This window comes from Molossus molossus, unplaced genomic scaffold, assembly GCF_014108415.1.
Source record: "Molossus molossus isolate mMolMol1 unplaced genomic scaffold, mMolMol1.p scaffold_m16_p_9, whole genome shotgun sequence".
NCBI lineage: Eukaryota > Metazoa > Chordata > Mammalia > Chiroptera > Molossidae > Molossus > Molossus molossus.
The window spans coordinates 102811363-102833897 of record NW_023425403.1 but is presented as its reverse complement, the minus strand read 5'-3'; positions in this window follow the sequence as shown (position 1 = coordinate 102833897).

The following is a 22535-nucleotide window of genomic DNA, read 5'->3' as shown; positions in this document are numbered from 1 at the left end:
TGGTATTCTATATCCATTCTAAGTTCCAACTGCTTATTTTGATCTCATGGTGGTTGTTTTTCTTGGTAATACCCCTCTAATGCCCTTGAGCCAAAGACCACCTTGAACACATCTGTAGTTGAACAAGTTGGGAGTGTTACTCATTGCAGGGAAGGAGAACACAGGCCTTGGGAAATCATGGATGTCTCAGTAAGAGGGTTAGAAGGAACCTTTAGAAGATTCAGGCTTTGGTTGGGTTACTTGAGGAAGGGTCTAAGGAAGAAGAATTCACTCCAGATTGGGTTCCTTTAGAAAGCAAGGCAATTCTATAATAGGGTATTTTAATGAATCCTATCTAAAGAGAAGGGAAATTAGAATGAAGATAAAGCTATAATTGATAAAGAAGTAGTAGCCACTTATTTTGGCCAAGAGAGGGAATGTTTGGTGTTTTGTGGATGGTACAGTGACCCAGTTTTGTCTATGCTTCACCAAAATCATAAAGTGGACTACTCTTCCTCCCTCCCTCCCTCCCTCCCTTCCTTTCTTCCTTCCTTCCTTCCTTCCTTCCTTCCTTCCTTCCTTCCTTCCTTCCTTCCTTCCTTCCTCTCTCTCTCTTTTCCTTCCTTCCTTCCTCCCTCCCTCCCTCCCTCCCTCCCTCCCTCCCTCCCTCCCTCCCTCCCTCCCTCCCTTCCTTCCTTCCTTCCTTCCTTCCTTCCTTCCTTCCTTCCTTCCTTCCTTCTCTCTCTCTCTCTCTCTCTTTCTTTCTTTCTTTCTTTCTTTCTTTTTTTCTTCTTTTCTCTTTTCTTCTTTCTCCTTTCTTTTCTTTTCTTTTTTCTTTTCTTTTCTTTCTTTTTTTTCAGTGACCTTAGAGCAGTCATGTCTGAAGTTGGTGTTCTGGAAGATGATTTATGTCTATTGGGAGAGTCACATGGTCTAATTGTGAGCTCTGGGCTAACTCTCATTGTCAAGGGCTGCTCTTCTTTCTCTCTCAATGGTTATAACTAGAACTCTGAAGAGACATTCCAGTGATTTAAGTAAACATCACCTCCTTCTTCCATGAAAAGTTGAGTGATATCTTGGCCAAGTTTTCAACAAAGATGTTTTTGGAATATACTTCTAGGCATTGTTCTTTGTTCTGGGGTTCTGATAATGAACTAGGAAGACAACAAATGGGTACTAGAGAAAGGTACATTTTTATCAGGGGAGACAGACAAACAAGGAAATAAATGAAGAAACCAAATATTTTCAACTCCTAATAAGTGCTCCAAAGAAAGTAAACAGGGTGTTATAATAGAGAATATTGAAGGAAGGGCTGCTATTCCGAATAAGGGCCTCTATTATAGATGGACTGGTGGGCTTTTATGGACTGGTTGAATCTAGAGTTCATATTTTCCACACCATAGGCTGTGTTTAGTTTCTTTAAACCAAACGATCTCCTTGAGTTATATAAGTTTAGGTCTCTTATGGTACATACAGGCACACACACACACTGTTTTTATAGGAAACATCAGGCTTTCAAAGGCCAGAGAGGTAAGATTTTGTTCGAATGTAAGAATATTTGGAATGTTTAGGAGTCTTAAATCTTGTACGAAAAAGTTTAGGGTAATAATGAGTTTTTTAAAAATTTGCATTTGCAGTTAGAGGGTTTATAATATACTGACTTATCTCAGAATGGTGGCATGAGCTATTAGTCAATTCTAGAAGATATTTTGAAGAGGAATGTGCTTTTTTAGTTACTTTAATTATTTGTGTGGCAATACATTTGCAAATCCACTGTTATTTCTGCCTTCTTGCAAATAAAAACTACAAAACCTGACCTCATTTTTCAATTTCTGCTTCTATTTTTCATTAATCAATTAAAATAAAATAAAATTCCTTTCTTTTTTTTTTTTTTTCCAGAAAAACATAACTTTTTGCTTAAGATCTCTTAATTCTTTTTTTTATTTTCTTGAGTTGCATTTTGTATCAAGTGGTCTCTCAAAAAGCCTAGGAGCGATTCCAAAATGACTGCGGAGTGAATGGAAGCTACACCGACCATCTCCCAGGATCAAACTGGAATTACAACTAAAATAAAGACAAATCGATGGGAAAAAGCAACAGAAAAGCAGCTTTCAAGGACCATATAACCAGGGACACTGACTTGATCCTGGTAGGATTGCAAAGGCGCGAGATGGGGGCTGGGAGCTCACGGTCGGCCCCTCGGCAGCGGCCTTAGCTGGGAGCATTGCCCTCGGGTTACACTCCCAAGTGTCTGCACAGCACAGAGCCGAGACACAGGCTAAAATAGACACAGCCACTCACCTTGGGCTCCGGCACAGGGAAGGTGGACTGGACTGGAACTCTGTGGGGACACTTGGGATTTGGAGGTCACTCAGAGCTTTTGCTGAGTTGCAGCAACTCAGGACGTGGCCATATTGCTCCTTCCCAGGGCTCTGGGGAGAGGCAGCAGCCCCTCCCTCGGAGATCCAACCCCACCCTGTGGGCCATTGAAGTGCCAATTGAAGCTCATTAACAACCAGCATCTGCCCCACCCTCGTGAAATCCCCTTATGCTGAGCACCTGAGGGAGTTTATCAATCAACTGACAACTCAAAACTCTTCGAGTAAGCTGGACTGCTGGCCTCCAGGCAAAAAGCTAGAGGATAACAGTACCTTTCATGGTCTAAAAACTTTAACGAGGAAAGTAAGACTTGACAGTGGTGTTTAACATGGGTCTTCCCTCGCTCATCTAAACTCAGGAGAGGGAGCCACAAACAGCAGAACACCAATAACCAGAGGGAAAACTTGGCAGGCTCCAAAGCCCACTGTGATAGCCAAAATGGTGAAACACAGAAACAAAAGCCAAATGAAAGAACAAGAGACCTCCACCGAAGACGATATCAATGTGGAGCAGTTAGGCAAGTTAACAGAGCTAGAATTCAGAGTCATGATCTTGAGGAAGCTCAACAGCATGAGTAAGGACATAGAGATGCCGAAAATAAACCAATTGGAAATTAAAAACCACCAAGAAGAGATCAAGAGTGACATATCAGAAATAAAGAACACATTGGAAGGTCTACAGAGCAGAGTAGAGGAACCTGAGGACCAGATCAGTGATTTAGAAGACAGGGTAGAAAAAAATCAACCAATCAGAAAACCAAAAGGAAAAAAACTATTAAAAAACAGGAAGACAGCTTAAGCGAACTGTGGGACAACTGGAAATGTAATAATATTCGCATCATAGGGGTCCCTGAAGAAGAAGAAAATGAGCAAGGGATAGAGAATATACTCAAAGAAATAGTGACAGAAAACTTCCCTAATTTGGCGAAGGAAGAAGTTATTCAAGTTCAAGAAGCACAGAGAACCCCAAGTAAGAAGAACCCAAACAGGCCCACACCAAGACACATAGTAAACAAAATGCCAAAAATTAAAGACAAAGAGAGAATTCTAAAAGCAGCAAGAGATAAGCAACAGGTTACCTACAAAGAAAACCCCATAAGGCTCTCAGCTCACTTCTCACAAGAAACACTACAGGCCAGAAGGGAGTGGCATGAAGTAATCAAGATCATGAAAAACAAAGATTTGAATCCAAGACTACTCTACCCAGCAAGGCTGTCATTCAAAATAGAAGGTCAAATAAAGAGCTTCCCAGACAAAAAAAAGGCTAAGGGAATACATTAGCACCAATGCAGCACTGCAAGAAATGTTAAAAGGACTGCTGTACTTAGTAGAAAAAATAGGATGAAAAGTATAACCAAATTAAACAAAAATGGCAATAAATAAGTACATATCAATAATCACCTTAAATGTAAATGGACTGAATGCTCCGATAAAAAGACTCAGAGTAGCTGATTGGATAAGAAAGCATGACTCATCTATATGTTGTTTACAAGAGACCCACCTCACAACAAAAGACTCACATAGGTGGAAAGTGAAGGGATGGAAAAAAATTTTCCAAGCAAATGGAAAGCAAAAAAAAAAAAAAGCTGGGGTAACAATACTCACATCTGATAAAATAGATTTCAAAATGAAAGCCTTAACTAGAGACAAAGAAAGCCACTACATAATATTGAAAGGATCTATCCAACAGGAAGATATAACCTTGATAAACATATATGCACCCAATATAGGAGCACTGAAATATAGTAAAAAACTTCTGGAGGTTTTTAAAGGAGAAATTGACAGGAATACAATCATAGCAGGGGACTTTAACACCCTGTTGACACCACTGGATAGATCCTCTAGACAAAAAATTAGCAAGAAAACAGAGACTCTAAATGAAGCACTAGACCAAATGGATTTAATAGACATCTACAGAGAATTACACCCCAAAACTACAGAATTCACATTCTTCTCAAGTGCACATGGGACATTCTCAAAGATAGACCACATGATAGGACACAAACTAAATCTCTACAAGTTCAAGAAGATTGAAATCATATCAAGCATCTTCTCAGATCACAATGGCATGAAACTAGAAATCAATTGCAACAAAAACATGCAAAGCCATTTGAACACATGGAGGCTAAATAGTATGTTATTAAACAATGAACGGGTCACCGAGGAGATCAAGGAAGAAATTAAAAACTTCCTGGAAACCAATGAAAATGAACATACAACAACACAAAATCTATGGGATGCAGCAAAAGCAGTTCTGAGAGGGAAGTTCATAGCACTACAGGCCTACCTCAAGAAACAAGAAAAATTTCTAATTGACTGTCTAACCTCACAACTTAAAGAATTAGAAAGCAAACAAAATTAAAACCCCAGAGCAAGTAGAAGGAAGGAAATAGTAAACATCAGAGCAGAAATAAATGACATAGAGACCATAAACACAATTCAAAGATCAATGAAACAAAGAGCTGTTTTTTCGAAAAGATAAACAAGATTGATGGACTCTTAGCTAGACTCACCAAGAAACAAAGACAGCTAACCCAAATACACAAAATCAGAAATGAAAGAGGAGAAGTAACAACTGACACCACAGAAATACAAAAGATCGTTAACAGATACTATGAACGACTATATGGCAACAAATTCGACAATCTAAGCGAAATGAACAAATTTCTAGAAACACACGGTCTCCCAAAACTGGAGTGGGAAGAGATAGAAAACTTGAACAGACCAATAACAACTAAGTAAATTGAAGAGGTACTCAAGCCTCTCCCAGCCAACAAAAGCCCAGGCCCAGACAGCTTCATGGGGGAGTTTTACCAAACATTCAAAGAACACACACCCATTCTCCTCAAACTATTCCAAACAATTCAAGAAAAAGGAAGACTTCCAAACTCATTTGATGAGGCCAGCATAATTCTAATTCCAAAACCAGATAAAGACACTATAAAGAAAGAAAACTACAGGCCAATATCCTTGATGAACACAGATGCCAAAATCCTGAACTAAATACTAGCAATTGGACCTAGCAATACATCAAAAAAATTATTCACCATGACCAAGTGGGATTCATCTCAGGGATGCAAGGCTGGTACAATATTTGCAAATCAATAAATGTGATAACCACATAACAGAATGAAGAATAAAAACCACATGATCATATCAATAGATGATGAAAAAACATTTGACAAAATCCAGCATCCATTTCTGATAAGAATGCCAACAACAGACAAATATCACACGATCTCACTTATTTGTGGAATATAATGAAGAAAACAAACTGATTAACAGAATGGACTCGGAGACATGGGAGTGGGGTACAGACTGAGAAACCTCAGAAGAGGGGGACAGAAAGAGTGAGGGAAGAGATAGACCATAGAACTTATATGCATGTATGAGTAACCAACCAATGGACAGACAACAATGCTGGAGGAGGGGGTCGCGGGATCAGGAGGAGGGTGTTAATGGGGAAAAAAGGAGAAACATCTGTAACAAAAATAAATTAATAAAAAAATACTCATTTTACAGTGTTATTAGTATTACATGAAAGTTATTATTTAAATGCTTTGTAAAATACTCCACATATGTTTATTGTTTGTGTTGTTATATTATTATTGTCTTTTTAAAGAAAGGGGAACTAATTTATTTGAAAGGTGGCATTTGACCCTTGAACAGCATGGGTTTCAACTGCATGAATTTTATTTTATTTTATTTTTCTTTCAATAAATGTATAGTCAGCCCTCTGTATCCCTGGGTTTTATATCTGCTGATTCACCCAACAGCAGATCGAAAATGGTATTTTCAATTCACAGCTGGGAATCCACAGATACGAGGGTCCACTGTGTGCATTGTTCTATGACATTTATATAAGGGACTTGAGCATCCATCTGAAGATTTGGGCATTGGTGGGGATCCTGAAACCAATCCCCAATGGACGCCAAGGGGTGACTATAGTTAAGCTTTTTTGGGAGTCAAAAGTTATATTCAAAATTTTGACTGTGGAGTGTCAGTACCCCTAAACATCTCACCCCGTATTGTTCAACCGTCAACTGTAGTTCCAAAAAGTGAGGGAGGGGACTCTCCTTGAATTTGTGATCCCAAGATGGTAAAAAGGAGTGATTCTGGATAAGAGGAGTTTGGGCAGTCAGGGTGTCAAGAAGTCCCAAACCTAAGTGATTGGAATTTCACCGTTGGCTTCTCGCATGGACTTTTAAAGGAAAAGTTATCGCAGTTCAGTTAGAATCAACAAAATTTTACTGAAATCATTGTTCTAAGTACTGTACTCGATGCCAGGATTCTGAGATGAATGACACACCATTTTGGCCCTTCAGAAAACATAGGCTAAAGGACAGACCAACATAACCAGACTATTTTGATACCTGTAGTAGTTTTAGAACAGAGGTACATTCATGGAGGTCACCAGCAGTCTCTAGATCTCCTAACCCGATAGAGATCTTTCAATCCTTATAGAAATTCTTTGCTGGTTTTAACATCTTGCATCCTTCCTTCTTGAAAGTTGATGACCTCTGTCCATTTTCCACCTCTTCCATGACTTTCTCTTACTCTGTCCTCCCCTTAAATGTTGGTGATTCCAAAGGCTTACTAAGGTCGGAGACTAGACATGAGCTGCCAGGGTGAGCCCTGCATGGGTCCTCACGGGTGCAGACCAGCATGGCCCTGGACCGCCTCTTCACGGTGGCCCTGCTGTCAGCAGTTCCCAAAGCAGACCACCAACGGGCAGACTCCGGGGCAGCAGGTCCCAGGCCAGAGTTCAAAGGAGAACATGACCCTGGTGTGACCTTACTGGGGACTAGTTATAATAAATTAATTATAATAAAATGAGTGCTGTGGTTTGGACCCCCGTGGGCTTTTCTTTATGCATTATGGGTAAGGGCATGTGCATAAGAAATATAGTTATATAACGTTTTCTGTCAATCATCCCTGGAGGCAAATAAAAGTCTCCACCTAGAAAATTCCTCATTTAAACCTAATAACCAACAGAGCTTATGGCCATCGACTCTCTTGACTGACCTACTCCTTGCTTGGAGTGTATTTTTAATGAATCTCACTTTGCTTTGTTCTCATTTTGTTGGCCTGTAATTCTTTCCTGTGCCCACGAGAACCGAGGCCCCGGCTGGGAGCATCTTCATCCTTAGTGTTCACTCTGCATTCTCTCCCTGCTCACGCTCACCTGCTCTTCTGCTGTTAACGCTCACTCTGTGCTGTGCTTCCTCATTTGTATATCTCCATGCTTGACCTTTCTAGCTGCAAACTCCACATTTAGCTTTCCTTTTAATTTTTTAAAATCTTTTTTCAGGCTCGACCTGTTCCATGCTAAATCGTATTGCTATAATGTGACTCCTGAGTTACTTTCTACATTTCTACGCATTTTGATAGTTTCCCACAGTGGTAGTTCCATCATTTCATGATAGAATTAAAATTTTTTTCCAACCTTTTGTATCAGGATGCAAGAATGTGACTTAGGTTCTGTCAACCAGATACATTTGCACAGAATTCGGATATGGAAAGAAGCAACATGGAGGCAGCTGTGTGAAGACCATCCTCTGGAAAGTGGTGGTGGAGGCCCCTGGTTCCTCTGGGCTCTTCAGGCAGGTTCCTGGCACCTGTTCCTTGTGTGCTCAGGGCCAGTGGCTGGTGGCAGTGGCTGCGTTTCTCCTGGGATAGAGCATTGCTCCTGGGTTGTTTCCACACGTGTACCGTTCAGATCAAGTTCTTCGTATTCTCTATAAAATTTTCAAGCAAAATAATGTCCCTTATTAAACTATTTTCTGTTTAAAACAGTAAGAGCATTGTTTGCAGCTGCCAAGACTGACCTTAATGGGCCTCACATTAAGTTTGTTTGTTTTTTAATCCCCACCTGAGGACATTTTTCCATTTTTTGTTCAGATAGAGTGGGAGGGAGAGAGAGGAAGAGAGAGAAACATCGACATGAAAGGGACACATGGAGTGGCTGCCACCAGTATGACCAACCAGGGCTGGGGACAAACTGCAACCGAGGTACGCGCCCTTAGTGGGAACCGAACCTGGGTCTTTCTGGACCACAGGCCGATGCTCTAACTGCTGAGCCAAACCGGCCAGGGCAAGTTTTGATGTTATCTGTCACTGAAGTCATGCATATTTGTATGCGTGTTACAAGCATTGATTTTGGAAAATAGACTTTATTTTGTAGAGCAGTTTTAGGTTCATAGCAAAATTGAGCCTGAAGTACAGGGAGTTCCCACATAACTCTTCCTTCTACACGCGAAACTTCCCCCACTATCAACATCCTGCACCAGAGTGGTTATTTGCTACAACTGATGAACCTACACTGACTTGTCATCATCATCTCAAGTCCATAGTGCACATTAGGTTTCACTCTTGGTGTTGAGCATTCCATCCATAGGTTTTGACAGATGTGTAATGAAATATATCTGCCATTTTAGTATCACACAGAATAGTTTCATTGCCCTACAAATCCTCTATGTTCTGTCTATTCATCCCTCCTTTACACTAACTCTTGGCAACCACTGATCTTCTTGCTTTGTCCATAGTTTTGCCTTTTCCAGAATGTCATATAGTTGGAATTACATAGTATGTAGCCTTTCTAACTGGTTTATTTCTTTTAGTAAGAAGCACTTAAGTTTCCTCCAAGTCTTTTCAGGCTTGATAGTTCATTTATTTTTAGCACTATTCCATTGTCTGGGTATACTACCGTTTATTTACCCATTTACTAACAAAGGGCATCTTGGTTGCTTCCAAGTTTTGGTAAATATGAATAAAGCTGCTCTAACAATCTGTGTTCAGGTTTTAGTGTGAACATAAACTTTTCTTTTCCTTTTAATATGTTTTTAGAGAGAGAGGAAGGGAGAGAGAGATAGAAACATCAATGTGAGAGAGATACATCAATCGGCTGCCTCCTGCAAACCCCTTCCTGGGGACTGAATCTGAAACCCAGGCGTGTGCCCTGACAAGGAATTGAACTGAGAACTCTCAGTCCATGGAATGATGCTCAATCCACTGAGCCACACCAGCCGGGTTGAACATAAACTATTAACTAATTTGGGTAAAATCAAGGAGCATGATTGCTGGATTGTATGGTAAGATTATGTTTAGTTTTGCAAGAAACAAACAAACTGTCTTCAAAAGTGACTGTCCTGTTTTGGATTTCACCCACAAAGAATAAGAGTTCCTATTACTCCACATCTTCACCAGCATTTGGTGTTGTCAGTATTTGGCTTTGGTCATTCTAATAGGTATGTAGTGGTATTTTATTGTTTTGTTTTGTTTTTATCCTCATCCGAGGACATTTTTCCATTTTTTGTTCAGGTAGAGTGGGAGGAAGAGAGAGGTACAGAGTGAGAGAGAGAAACATTGACGTGAAAAGGACACATCGAGTGGTTGCCACCCGCACGACCAACCAGGGCTGGGGACAAACTGCAACTGAGGTACGTGCCCTTAGCGGGAACTGAACCCGGGCCTCTCTGGACTGCAGGCCGACGCTCTAGCCGCTGACCCAAACTAGCCAGGAAATATTTCATTGTTTTAATTCCCCTAATAACATAGGATGTTGAGCATCTTTATGTATGCTTATTTTCCTAGTAGAATTAACTTAATAAATTTGTTATCCTATTTTGGATTTTAAAATATTTTATTATGCTTGAAGCCTAAAACCATAGAAATGGCCCAGGCTCTCTTGAGTTCTGAGAAACTCTGCCTTAAGGTGAAGAAAGAAAGATAAGGGTTGAGGGAGAGAGTGATGGGAAATGGTTGTGAGGAAGTAAATTATCAGATGTGGAACATAGTAAAGTTAAAGAGTAATGTTCCTGAAAATGAAATATTAGATATTCTTTTCTTTTATAACATTATTTATGTCCAGTTGAAGAGTGACCCAGAGTCTCCTGAAGGTCTACTCCTTGGCTATTTGGTGGGCATGACAAAACTGTCATAGGCTTTTCTGTGTGGTGATTTCTCTATGACCTCAGGACCTGGGAAGAGTCATTTTGAAGTGGGTCATCATCCTCATTATATATTGCATGCCCCAGAATGCTTTCGCCTTGACCAGCTTGCCAAGCGTGTTGGCTTAACTATTATCAGACCTCACTTTCAGTCTTTTTTCCTGAGGATGAGCATCTACTCATCGTAGAAATGTTACTAAGATAAAATGTGATAATGGTGTGAAAGTGATTTTAAAAATAAAGTGTTATACAAATACAAAATCTTACAGATTGATTTTCTACTTTGGCTTATTGATTCACAGTCGCCTAACGTATGGGAACTTTAGGGTACTATATTCTGTAAGTTTAATGAGAAGATTTATTAAACTTGTCTACAAACACTACACTTCTTTTGTGGTAAAATGACTACTCAATAACATTCTTAACAATTAAGGGACAATATTATTTAATCACAATTTGCTTTCTCCAAGTTTTCAGTTAATAACATCTCTTTTGGGAATATACTCTAACATTAAAGGTCTTCCCTGATATTCATCTCTAAAAATTGAGATTGGGGTTTTGATTTGTTTTTATTACCATAAGTAGAAATAAAATAATAACAACAATTTTCTTATCCTCAAAAGTCTAGTGGACTTTTAAACATTTTTTATATGCTATTATTATTATTTTTAATTTGAGAAAGGTTTCTATAATTTTCTTGAAGTCAGTCTGAAAAATGATTATATTTTATGATTAAATGCCTTAAGAAGTGACTAGGACAAGAAATGTTGGGTTATATAATTTTAAAAATGAACATTTATTATGGTTAATGTTTATGAGAAGAGGCAGTGATTATAATGTTGTTTTTATTGAGTCATTAAAAGTCATTACTTGCTAACACTTCAAGATTGTAGGAAGAAGTTTTAGTACAAATTTTTATGTGCAAATGCATTGGTTCTTCCATGGTTTAGCAATTCAGACTTCTGATTAATGTTTATATAAACAGTTAAGAGTTGATATTTACCAATTGGATAGCTAACCACAGCATAATATAGTACACACTCTAGTTTTTGTAAGTTTTGGAATAGTCATTCATTCATCAATGTTTGAATATTACCAAGCGTATAGAATCTGGAATATCTCTAGATTTCCCAATTTGGAAAAATCTTGGTCCTTTAGTAGCTGTGCTTTTAGCCTCAAGATAGAAACTCAGGGTGACACTTTCTATCCTTGAGCTAAATAGCTTGAGCTGGTTGTTTATTTAATACTGGTAATTAATTCCGCGGGCTTTGGAGAACACCTAGTTTTCTTCATTTCCGCGGGAGGCTACCTGACTTTAGATGGCAGCACCGGGAACAAAGGCTGAACGCATTGAAAGGGTTTTTTAGAAAAGGATTTAATTTTTATGGTTCTTAAAACACTAAACACAATTGCTAAGTGAACAGATATTAACATTTTAACACTTAGCATTGTAAAGTAATCACTTGACATTTAATGATGGGAAGGGGCTTCCAGGGGAGAGTGTCACTAGCAGAACAGTAAGTGACCTTTCAGGGGTGGATTAGAGATAAATACAGAATTGTCATGGCCCTATCCTGGGCAGCAAGTCCTATGGAAAATAGAAGAGGAGAACAGAAAATCAATTGGTTAGGAAAATGTCAGCAATGCTCAATCTATATTAAATGGATTCAGCCAGCCAATAGAACATTCATTCAAGTTAAATTAAAACACCTTTAAAAATGTGTGCGACTTGACATATTTAGAATTGAGTCCTACGTATCCATCTCTTCCCTTTCTGCAACCACCTTCTCCTCTTGATTCTCTTTCTCAGGTAGTTGCTTTTTTGCTTTCCTAGGTGTCGAAACCTGAGGTATGGAAGTCATCTGAGGTCCCTCATTCTTGGTTAACCTCATATTTGGCACAAAGTGTTATTTTCTAAATTCATTCCCTCTCTGAATGTACCAGCTTCATCTTGTCACTCCTTTGTCTCACCTAGAAAACACCTACTCGTTTTCCAGAACTTTCCCCAAGGATTGCTCTTTTCTGTTAGGATTGACACTGACTTCTGACTATTCCCTAAAACAGTGGTTCTCAGTCTTGACTGAACTTTGGAATTACCTGTGGCAATTCAAAAAACAAATCCACTGCCAGATATTCTGATCTAACTGGTTTGGGGTGCAACTGCAATGGGATTTAAAAAAATTCCCTAAGTAAATCTAAGTTGCAGTCAAGATTGAAAACCACAACAATAAAATAATCTCCCTCATGTGTTGCCTCCTCTACTGTATCTTATAACAATAATTATGAAGTCTGATTAAAAATCTATATTGCTGGATGCTTTGAAAAACAAAGTTATTTCAGGTTTTAGTGGACAGAGTCTAATGTAACCCCTCAATGATTCCATCTTCTGGTAAAACCTTCTCCTTGAGTATGACTTGTTTCCAAAGAATAGAATATGGCAAAGGTGATATATGTCACTTGATGATGATTCCATCAGGTTAAATAAGCTCCTTGCTAGCAGACTTGCCCCCCCCCCCCCACGCTGGCTTTGAAGAAGGCTACAGAAAGGGCCCGGTGGAACAGAACCGTGAGCACTATTCAGGAGCTGAGAGTGGGTTCCAGCCAACAGCCAGCAAGAACCCAACAGCTCAGTGTTACAGTCACAAAGACATCAATTCTGGTAACAGTGGAAAGACGTTTGGAAGCAGATTTGTTGTCAGTAGGGCGTGGAGGAGCACTGAGCCCGGATGACGCGTTGCCAGCGTCTTGCAGAGGACTCACCTAAGCCGTACTGGACTCCTGACCTGCAGAAATGCAGATAATTACTGTGTTGTTTGATGCTGCTAAATTTGGGGTAATTTTTTATGCAGCATTGAAAACTAATTTAAAGCTCCTGTTACCCTTTTTAAAATGACCTACCCTACTTAAGTCTTCATTTTAAGGTAAAAAATACAAAGTACTTCACTGGTTAAATATGAATGCCTCTGGAATGGCTCATAGTAGTCTTCCTCAAATCCATTTCGTGTAAGCCCTAGGATTCCAGAACCGTGTGTTCCACCCCCAAAGCCTTTGTGGGTGTGAAACACGTTCTTGCTGAGCGCAGTGACCAAACCCTTGTTTTCAGGGACATCTGATCCTGCTGGTGATGCTGCAGGTGACCTCACGTGGTAGGGAATGGTAGATGCACGGGGCAGAGAAGTCAGTCTGAGGACTTAGCGGGGTGTCTGCAGAGACAGAGCTAACCTGGTTAGTGAAACCAGTTCAGGAAAAGGATCACCATTCACCCTTTTTATGATGTGAAATCTCCCTATTGAGGGATGAAGCTGAGAGCAAGGTGATCGAGTTGAAGGCCTCTCTGTAGGGATTCTTCTTCAGGATGAACCAACTGGAACACAATCCAGGGGCCTGTGGACCCCGAGAAAGAAGATAACTACTAAGAAGGGCTCCTGGTGGCTAACTGGGATCAATTTTAAAAAACTGGCCCTGGCCAGTTTCGCTCAGCGGTTAGAGCATCGGCCTGCGGTCCAGAGAGACCCAGGTTCGGTTCCCGCTAAGGGCATGTACCTCGGTTGTAGTTTGTTTCTGGCCCTGGTTGGTTGAGCGGGTGGCAGCCACTCGATGTGTCCCTTTTGTGTCGATGTTTCTGTCTCTCTCTTTCCCTCTCACTCTATCTGAACAAAAAATGGAAAAATGTCCTTGGTTGAGTATAAAAAAAACAAAAGTCTAGCAGCCATGTCTATGCAGGGCCTCTCACACACTGCTCTTCGGGGAGGAGCCCGCACCAGGCTGCCTGCCTGTGCACGGAACCGCCTGCCTGCCCTGCCCCTGCCCTGCCCCTGCCCTGCCCCTGCCCTGCCCCTGCCCTGCCCCTGCCCTGTCCCTGCCCCGCCCTCACAGAGGAGCTCCTGGAACCTGTTTCAGCCAATAGGGCTGAGACTTTTCCCATCCAGTCAGAGCTGCACAGCTACATGCCAGTCAGTGTCCCTAATGACCAATCAGCATGGTTCTGTTCCGATCAATCAGCAAGGTGCGAGGAGTTTGAGTCCTTATTTGTACCGCGAGGGTGAACCAATTAAGGACCAGGAGGGGGGACTTCTGTCTGTAAAAGTCAGCTCTCCTCTGGCTCTTCTGGCATATTTTCGTTTTCCAACAAAGACTGGAGCTGAAACACCAAAGAGGGAAGTATCTCAAAGGAGCAAAGTAAAGCAGACCGGGGCAGGGCAGAGCGGGCCAGGGCGGGGCAGAGCGGGCCAGGGCAGAAGAGAAGCAGGCCAGGGCGGGGTAGAGAGGGCCAGGGCGGGGCAGAGCGGGCCAGGGCGGGGCAGAGAGGGCCAGGGCGGGGCAGAGCGGGCCAGGGCGGGCCAGGGCGGGGCAGGGCGGGCCAGGGCGGGGCAGAGCGGGCCAGGGCAGGGGAGAAGCAGGCCAGGGCGGGGCAGAGCGGGCCAGGGCAGGGGAGAAGCAGGCCAGGGCGGGGCAGAGCGGGCCAGGGCGGGGCAGAGCGGGCCAGGGCAGGAGAGAAGCAGGCCAAGGCGGGGCAGAGAGGGCCAGGGCGGGGCAGAGCGGGCCAGGGCGGGGCAGAGCGGGCCAGGGCAGGGGAGAAGCAGGCCAGGGCGGGGCAGAGTGGGCCAGGGCGGGGCAGAGCGGGCCAGGGCGGGGCAGAGAGGGCCAGGGCGGGGCAGGGCGGGCCAGGGCGGGGCAGAGCGGGCCAGGGCGGGGCAGAGCGGGCCAGGGCAGGAGAGAAGCAGGCCAAGGCGGGGCAGAGAGGGCCAGGGCGGGGCAGAGCGGGCCAGGGCGGGGTAGAGAGGGCCAGGGCGGGGCAGAGCGGGCCAGGGCGGGGCAGAGCGGGCCAGGGCGGGGTAGAGAGGGCCAGGGCGGGGCAGAGCGGGCCAGGGCGGGGCAGAGAGGGCCAGGGCGGGGCAGAGCGGGCCAGGGCGGGGGAGAGCGGGCCAGGGCGGGGCAGAGAGGGCCAGGGCGGGGCAGAGCGGGCCAGGGCGGGGCAGAGCGGGCCAGGGCGGGGCAGAGCGGGCCAGGGCGGGGCAGAGAGGGCCAGGGCGGGGCAGAGCGGGCCAGGGCGGGGCAGAGCGGGCCAGGGCGGGGCAGAGCGGGCCAGGGCAGGGGAGAAGCTGGCCAGCACGGGGCAGAGCAGAGACGCCTAGAGCAGAGATGAACGGAGCTTTCTTGCTGGGGCGGGCCTGGCCCCAGGGCCGCCTGACGTGAGCAGGGCTGTTATCACAGCTGTGCTGTATCACAATTAAGCTGCTTGAGCTGAATAAAGTTTTCTTGTTCATCACACCCCAAGTTGGGAATTCCTGGTGGTTTTAAATGAATGTCAGTGACTTTCAGTTGACAGACCTAATGGGGCATCTAATCTTTTCCCTAATTTAGCAGTGGGCTAGGTCTCCTTCAAGGCCGTTTCCTGTGGCCAGCTGTGTTCAGGCCAAGTTGGAAGGCAAGCAGAGGGGATTCTGTGAGGGGTACGAGATGAGGTGACACTGAATTTCAAGGCACTTTCTAACTATAAGATTATTTTTCTAGGATCTGCAGAATTCTTAAAATAATTTAGTTGAGAAGGAAGTTTGTATCTAGGCAAACTATATGGTCATTAGTGTTGGTCTACTGATGAATGTTCAGTCAGCTCCCTTATTCCAAAAATGTCGATTACGTGGCTGGGTACTTTCTCAGACTTTCCAAATCAGTTCCCTCTTAGAGTTCCATTAATGTTAGTTTTCCATAATTATTTTAAATTTCTTTTGTTTTTTGCAGATTATTAAAAAATTAGTTACTGTCTTATAATGAAAGAAATATATTTCTGGTCATTTACATCATTTGGCTTTTATGAGCCCCCTTACACATGAGCATTTAATTCACATTTTGTTATAGTGGACTTTATAGTAATTGCCCTAACTTGAATTTCACTTTAAAGAAAAAAAAATCTCTTTTACTTGTGAAATATAGTACAGAACAAAATACCTTTTTAATCAATTTCCTTTCATTGTATTAGATTATAGGCACTGAATAGACTTTGGACTGCCTACTGAAGAGCCACTGAGTCCTTTTATTCTTGTCATTTCTTGGAAGGAGTACCCGTTAACACTACCGGGTCAAGGATTGCTTGTTGAATATAGACTGTGAATTCACACTGGATCAAAAGGTGAACCCAGATCCAACACCCAGGGAACTCCAGGCAGTGGAGAAGAGAGGCACACGCAGGAGACAGAACTCAAGCGGACAGTGTGTGGAGCACAGACAACCAGTTCAAGGGAGGGCAGAGAGGAAAGCAGGGTTGAGGATTCCCGGACACCGGAGGAAGAGCCGCTGAGCTGGGTGGACAAGCCTGTAAGAGGTGGGTGTGAACAGCAGAGGGAGGCAGGCATTGGATGCAGGGCAGAAACACCACAGGGAGGAAAACTCAGTGCATTTATGTTCTTTCTTAGGGTTGCTGCAACAATGCACCACAAAGTGGATGGCTTAAAGCAACAGAAGTTTATTCTCTCACAGTTCTGGCCACAGGAAATCAAAATCAAGGCATCAGCAGGTCCCACTCCCTTGAAGGCTCCAGGGGAGAATGTCTCATGCCTCTTCCAGCTCCTGTTGTTTTGGCAATCCTTGGTCCTCCCTGCCTTGTGGCTGCATCACTCCCATCTCTGTCTCTGTCTTCATCCCAAGTTCTCCTGTGGAACAGCCATGCTAGGTGGAGGGCTTAACCTACTCCATTATCATCTCATCTTACCTTACATCTTAATTACATTTACAAAGTCTGTTTCCAAATGAGGTCACATTTACAGATTCCGGTGGTTAGGATTTCAATAGATCTGTTTGTAGGACAAAATTCAGCCCATAGCAGCACCCACGGAGGTTAGTTAGAAGGTGCTGATAGGCCTTAACGACCAGGCCAGTCGTCAGATGTGAGCGCTGGAGCCCCTGAGGAGTCCGGACGCTCGTGCCTGTTGCAGAGGTGGTCCGTGCTGCAGCAGAGACAGCAGTCGCTGAACTGTGTTTAGGGGGAGGGGACAAAAAGCGCAATAGCACGGTAGAGTTTACATTTAAAAAGTGACATAGCCTTATATGTGTTCCTGGAAGAATCCAGACCTAGTCACAGTAGTTTCCCCTGGACAGAGGAGCTGGGAGCCTTTGGGGCAGGAGTGAGATAATGTCCCCTCTATAATCTATTCAATTGTTTGATTCCCCCCACTATGTACGTGTGTTACCTATACAATTAGCAACTTTAAAAAGGGTAACACTGAAAATACACTGGAGACATTTTATGATATAAAACAACCTTGATGTAACTTTTAAAAACATTTGTAATATTGTCATTAGAGAATGAATGCTTTTGTTCTCTAGATTTAAACTTCTTCTCGTTGAGTTTTCTAGATCAGGCAACTCCTGTGTCAAAAGGACCTGCCTTTGGGGTTAGCAAATAGGCACAGAAAGCTCCTTGGATGTTTGAGTGCGGATGCTCCATTCATGGCCAGCTTTTCTGGTGTCCCACTTACTTTATGTGTTTCTCTTTAAATCCAGGTTTTCTTCCTTGATTTAAAGCTTAAAGTCATGCTCTATTCATCACAGAAGAAGAAAGAAGATGGATTATGCTGCCAGTGCTATTGAGGAGGTAGGGTGAGCTTATGCTAAAAAACCTTGGACCTGGAGAACAACCGGACACGTGTGTTCCCAGCCCTTCAAGGAGCAGAGGACGTGAGTGTGTGCCAAAGCTGCTCTTTGGCAGTTCTGAGCGGGAGAGGTTGGTGTGGCTGCTTGGATGAGAGGGAGCCAGGCAAAGAGGAGCAGTGTGGGTGAGACCGTCTGCGGGGGTCAGTGATGAAATCCGCGGTTCCCACTGTGCCTTGGTATGACCTCTGCCTCCCGGACAGCAATTCAAAGACACAGCGTTAATAATTATGAGGACTAGTTTCCCAAACAGGACATCTTGTTATCTTATCAGGGCTTTCCAGAACATTGCTACCAAATCTCTAAACAAGACGGTGTTGTAAAAATCCGGTTCTTGGCCATCATAATCTTTAGGCAGCGTGTGCAACGGCAGCACGTGGAATTGGAAGACTTAATGTCAGGCACAGATCCTACTTCGGTTTTACTCTTTCAATCCAAAGAGGCTCACAGGACAGAGTAGCCCCGCTCTGGCAGGTTGGCCCTCCCTGGGCATCCAGAGCTTTGTGTGTATGTGTGTGTGTGTGTGTGGGGTACCACCAGCGAATATGAGGCCTAGAGTCTGGGGAGTCACTCAATTCAGTGTACTTGCTGAGCACCGTCATGGGCCAGGTGCTGAAGAAGATGCGCACGAGGCATGGATTTCAGTCTCTGGTGGGAAAGCAGGCTTAAGAAGAAATACAGGTTCACAATCGCGTATTCACATTTCGGAAGCCCCCAAACCTTATGAAATTGAATTATTTTTTTCATAACTCATCTGGCAGGAAAACTCAAACCGATACGAGTCTACTCATATATGTATTCTCTATCCCATGTAGTGTGAGTCGTTATGTTTTGCTTAAGATTAATGGGATGGCCCTGGCCGGTTTGGCTCAGCGGTTGGAGCATCAGCCTGCGGATCAAGGAGACCTGGGTTCGGTTCCTGCTAAGGGCACGCACCTCAGTTGTGGTTTGTCCTCGGCCCCGGTTGGGGTGGTGTGGGTGACAACCAGTCGATGTGTCTCTCTCACATCAATGTTTCTCTCTCTGTCTCTTCTCTCCCTCCCACTCTGTCTGAAGATAAATGTAAAAATATCTTCGAGTGAGGATTTAAAAAAAAATTAATGGGATGTTGCCTCAGACCCTACTGGGGATGATACATAGTGTTGTTGATTATGCACTACCTTTTGTTTCCAAAAACAAAAACATTCTAAAACACGTTTGTCACCACCAGCTGGGCTTAGGGTCTACGGGCCTGTGAGTGTCCGATCCTCTCAGGAGGCAACCCTGCCGCTCGGGCACCTGGTGTCTCTGGTGCGAGGACTCGGTCTGCACCGTCGTTTCATGGCACACATTTTTGCCTTTCCAGTTAGGAGCCTGCAGTGTCTTTAGGCTTTCTGAATAATTGTCTTTGTTCACTGAATGTGTTGCTTTGCCAAGGACTTATTCCCTTTTCTGAGTAGAAAGACGAATTCCTCCCAAGTTTCTCCTCGTACGTGTAGCTTCGTCCTGGTGCAGATGCTGCATCTTTCAGAGCCCTGCTTAGTGTGGGCCGCTCGGGCTGCAGGGCCCTCCATCTGGAATAAATACCAGCTGTGACCGCACCCAGGAGCGTCTCCAAACAGGGAGAGTCTCGCCTTCAGACAAAATAGACTTACCGTAGTCCACCTCTGAGCAGAATGTTTCTGGGACTGCTTATTTTCTTTGCTCTCATCCTCGCCCCGTTTTTTCCTGTAGACGAACATTGACTTCTCTAAAACTTGACCTTCACAGGCTCCCCGTTCTCCTTCTTTGGGGATATAAATTCACATCAGAAGGTCACGCCTGGCCAGTGTGGCTCAGTGGTTGAGCATCAACCCTGCACCAAGAGGTCATTAGTTCAATTCCCGGTCAGGGCACATGCCCAGGTTGTGGGCCCGGTCCCCAGTGGGGGGCATGCAGGAGGCAGCCAGTGGATGTTCTCTCTCATCAATGTTTCTCTCTCTCCCTCTCCCTTCCTCTTTTGCTAAAGTCAATAAAGAAAAAAAGTAATAAAAAAAAGAAGGACATTCAACTCTCTCATGTGAGTGGGAAAGAATTACTCAAGTGGCCATGGTACCTGTGAACTTTGAGGATGAGATGAGGGAGACCCCCATTAGTGCTTCTCTGACATCTAAGATATCAATCACTTAGTCACATACTAGAGGAGTCAAGACCTCCTCAAGGGACTTGAGGAAGCTAGTTTTTTTTTTTCCAGCACTGAATTAAGGTACTTCTTGTATGGGGGGACACTTGCGGGTCCCAGAGATAGACTCGCCCCAGAGGAATCAAAGGGAAGAGCAGGGAGCAGGTTTCTAAGACGCACCCAGGAAAGAAAAACCAGGATTCGAAGCAGCAAATACATGTATAATATTTTTAAATATTGTATCTTTCCCACTCATGATTCCTAGGAGGAAAGCTGGAAGGGCGGGGGGTAGCTAGTATGATTATTTTAGGGAGAGCAAGCAAGAGTTCCTTTTATTACTAAAAGTCCTCTTCCCTCCTCCCATTTAAATAATTTACCCCCAAATGCAGTTCTTCATAGAAAATTTAGAAAATACAGCTCATTTGTAAAAGAAAAGAAAAATTAAAATTCCTCGTTATCTTGCGGCATAGAAGTGACTCTACCCTTTGGGTGTGCTCCCTTACTGACTTGCCCTAAGCCTATTTTTAAACTTTAATGGATTGACATGTTTGCATGCTGTGTGTACTCACAGTGTGCCTGTGCATGGAGCATGAGGGTCTACTTACAGTTTTGTAAAGGCTTTTAAATTTAAAAATTATATCAAGGGTATCTCTTTGTGTTACAATATTAAAATTGAATCCTATCCTGATTTTACCATTAAAGGAGAAGAGCCTTGAAAAAAATGAAATAGTTGGTGGTGGTTCTGTACTGTGTGGTGTGAAATAAAAAGCCACACCAGACAGAGTTAGACCGATAAAGAGGGCTTTAAGACCATTGCAGTGGGGGAGAGACTGAACCCCCTCCACTCAAACAGAAGATGGGAGCGTAAGTGCTGGTGTGAGCTAGCTGGAGAGTTCTGAAGGACAGTCGGGAGGAGGTTGACCTGAGTTTATGGCTATCAGTGTTTGCTCATTGGCACTTATCAAAGTTAGACTCCTACCACCTCACAGAGACTAGGAAAGGGCGCTGTCTTCCTTGATGAGTGCATTTCAAAGGGATGGTGTCCTGGTCCATTTTATTTAATTAATGTATTTATTTGTTCACATCAGCAGAAACACATTGTTAATTTTTAGTAAGCATTTACTTGCAACCTGAAATTTATTTCAGCCTTAAGCAATTTTTTTTTTCTGGGATTTTTTTCTTTTTATTGAGGTTACACTGGTGAACAAAATTATACAGGTTTCTGGTGCACAATTCTACAACCCCTCATCCATACACTGTACTGTGTGTTCACAACCCCAAGTCAAGTCTCCTTCCATCACCATAGGTCCCCCTATACCGTCCTGCATCACCTGATCCTTCCGAAAGACATTCCTGGCTTATAAAACTGGCAAGAGGCTGGGAAAATACTTACATTCCAAAGGGGCAGAGAGAGGATCCTCAATTACAAGTTTTCTAAAGTAAATGCTCAAAAAAGGGAGGTCAGGGCTCATAGTCAGGGAGAAGCCGTGCATGGTTTCCCAGCCTGAGAGGAAGCTCAGTGCCCTGGGGTTAGTGGAAGGTATTGGCAAGTAGGCTGAGACCCTGGGGGCAGGTGGGAAGGAAGGGATTTCCTCAGGAACCGGTCAGTCGGGACTCTGACCATGACCTCCTGTGTGCCGACAAGAATGTACGTAGGCAAGAAGGTAGCTTAATGCATTTTAAACTGCGTTTGCATTAATTTATAACGAAGAAACCCATTTGTATCTCTTTTTCGGAAGAAGGGATGGCTCAGCCCATAATGGACTTTCAGAGTACACGGGCCCTACCTCTGACAGCATCTTCTAGTGGAGTAATTTTTTTTGTTGTGAAAATTAATTTTAGAGCTTGAAACAAGGTGCTAAATAATTTTTCAGCAAAGGGGATCGTTATTTGAGATAGAGAGGGACTAACAGAAAACAAAATGTTCCCTTAGTGTTTCCTGTTTTGGGCTAATCAGGCTCAGGAACCGAGGTCTCTGATCCCTGACTGTCGCTGGCTGGGGCTCCCCCTCAGGGAGCTGCTCAGAGGTGCAGTGTGTGCTTGTGCATAACTCGCTTTATAAAAGTGTCCGGAGAGATGGTACTAGCATACTCCTCCCAAGAGCATTAACGTTGGAGCGTATGACGGAGTGTCCTTCTTTCTAAAGGCTGAATGCTGTGTATCGTGTGTATGCACCACCGGTCTGTCAGTGGCACGCGGCTGTTGTGGTCAGCACTGGGCTGTGAACATGCCACGTCTCTCCGAGGTCCTGGCTTCAGTTCTTCCGGGTAAATCCTCTGACTGCTGAAGGGAAACCGGAGGCAACACAGGAGGCGGATCAATAGCTTCTAAAATAATTTTAATTTTTGTTCCTACAAGTGGTTTCTGTTCTTTATCATGCTGCTCTGTAGAAAAGAATTCATAAGGAATTTATGAAATAACATGGACTATAGATGGAACAAA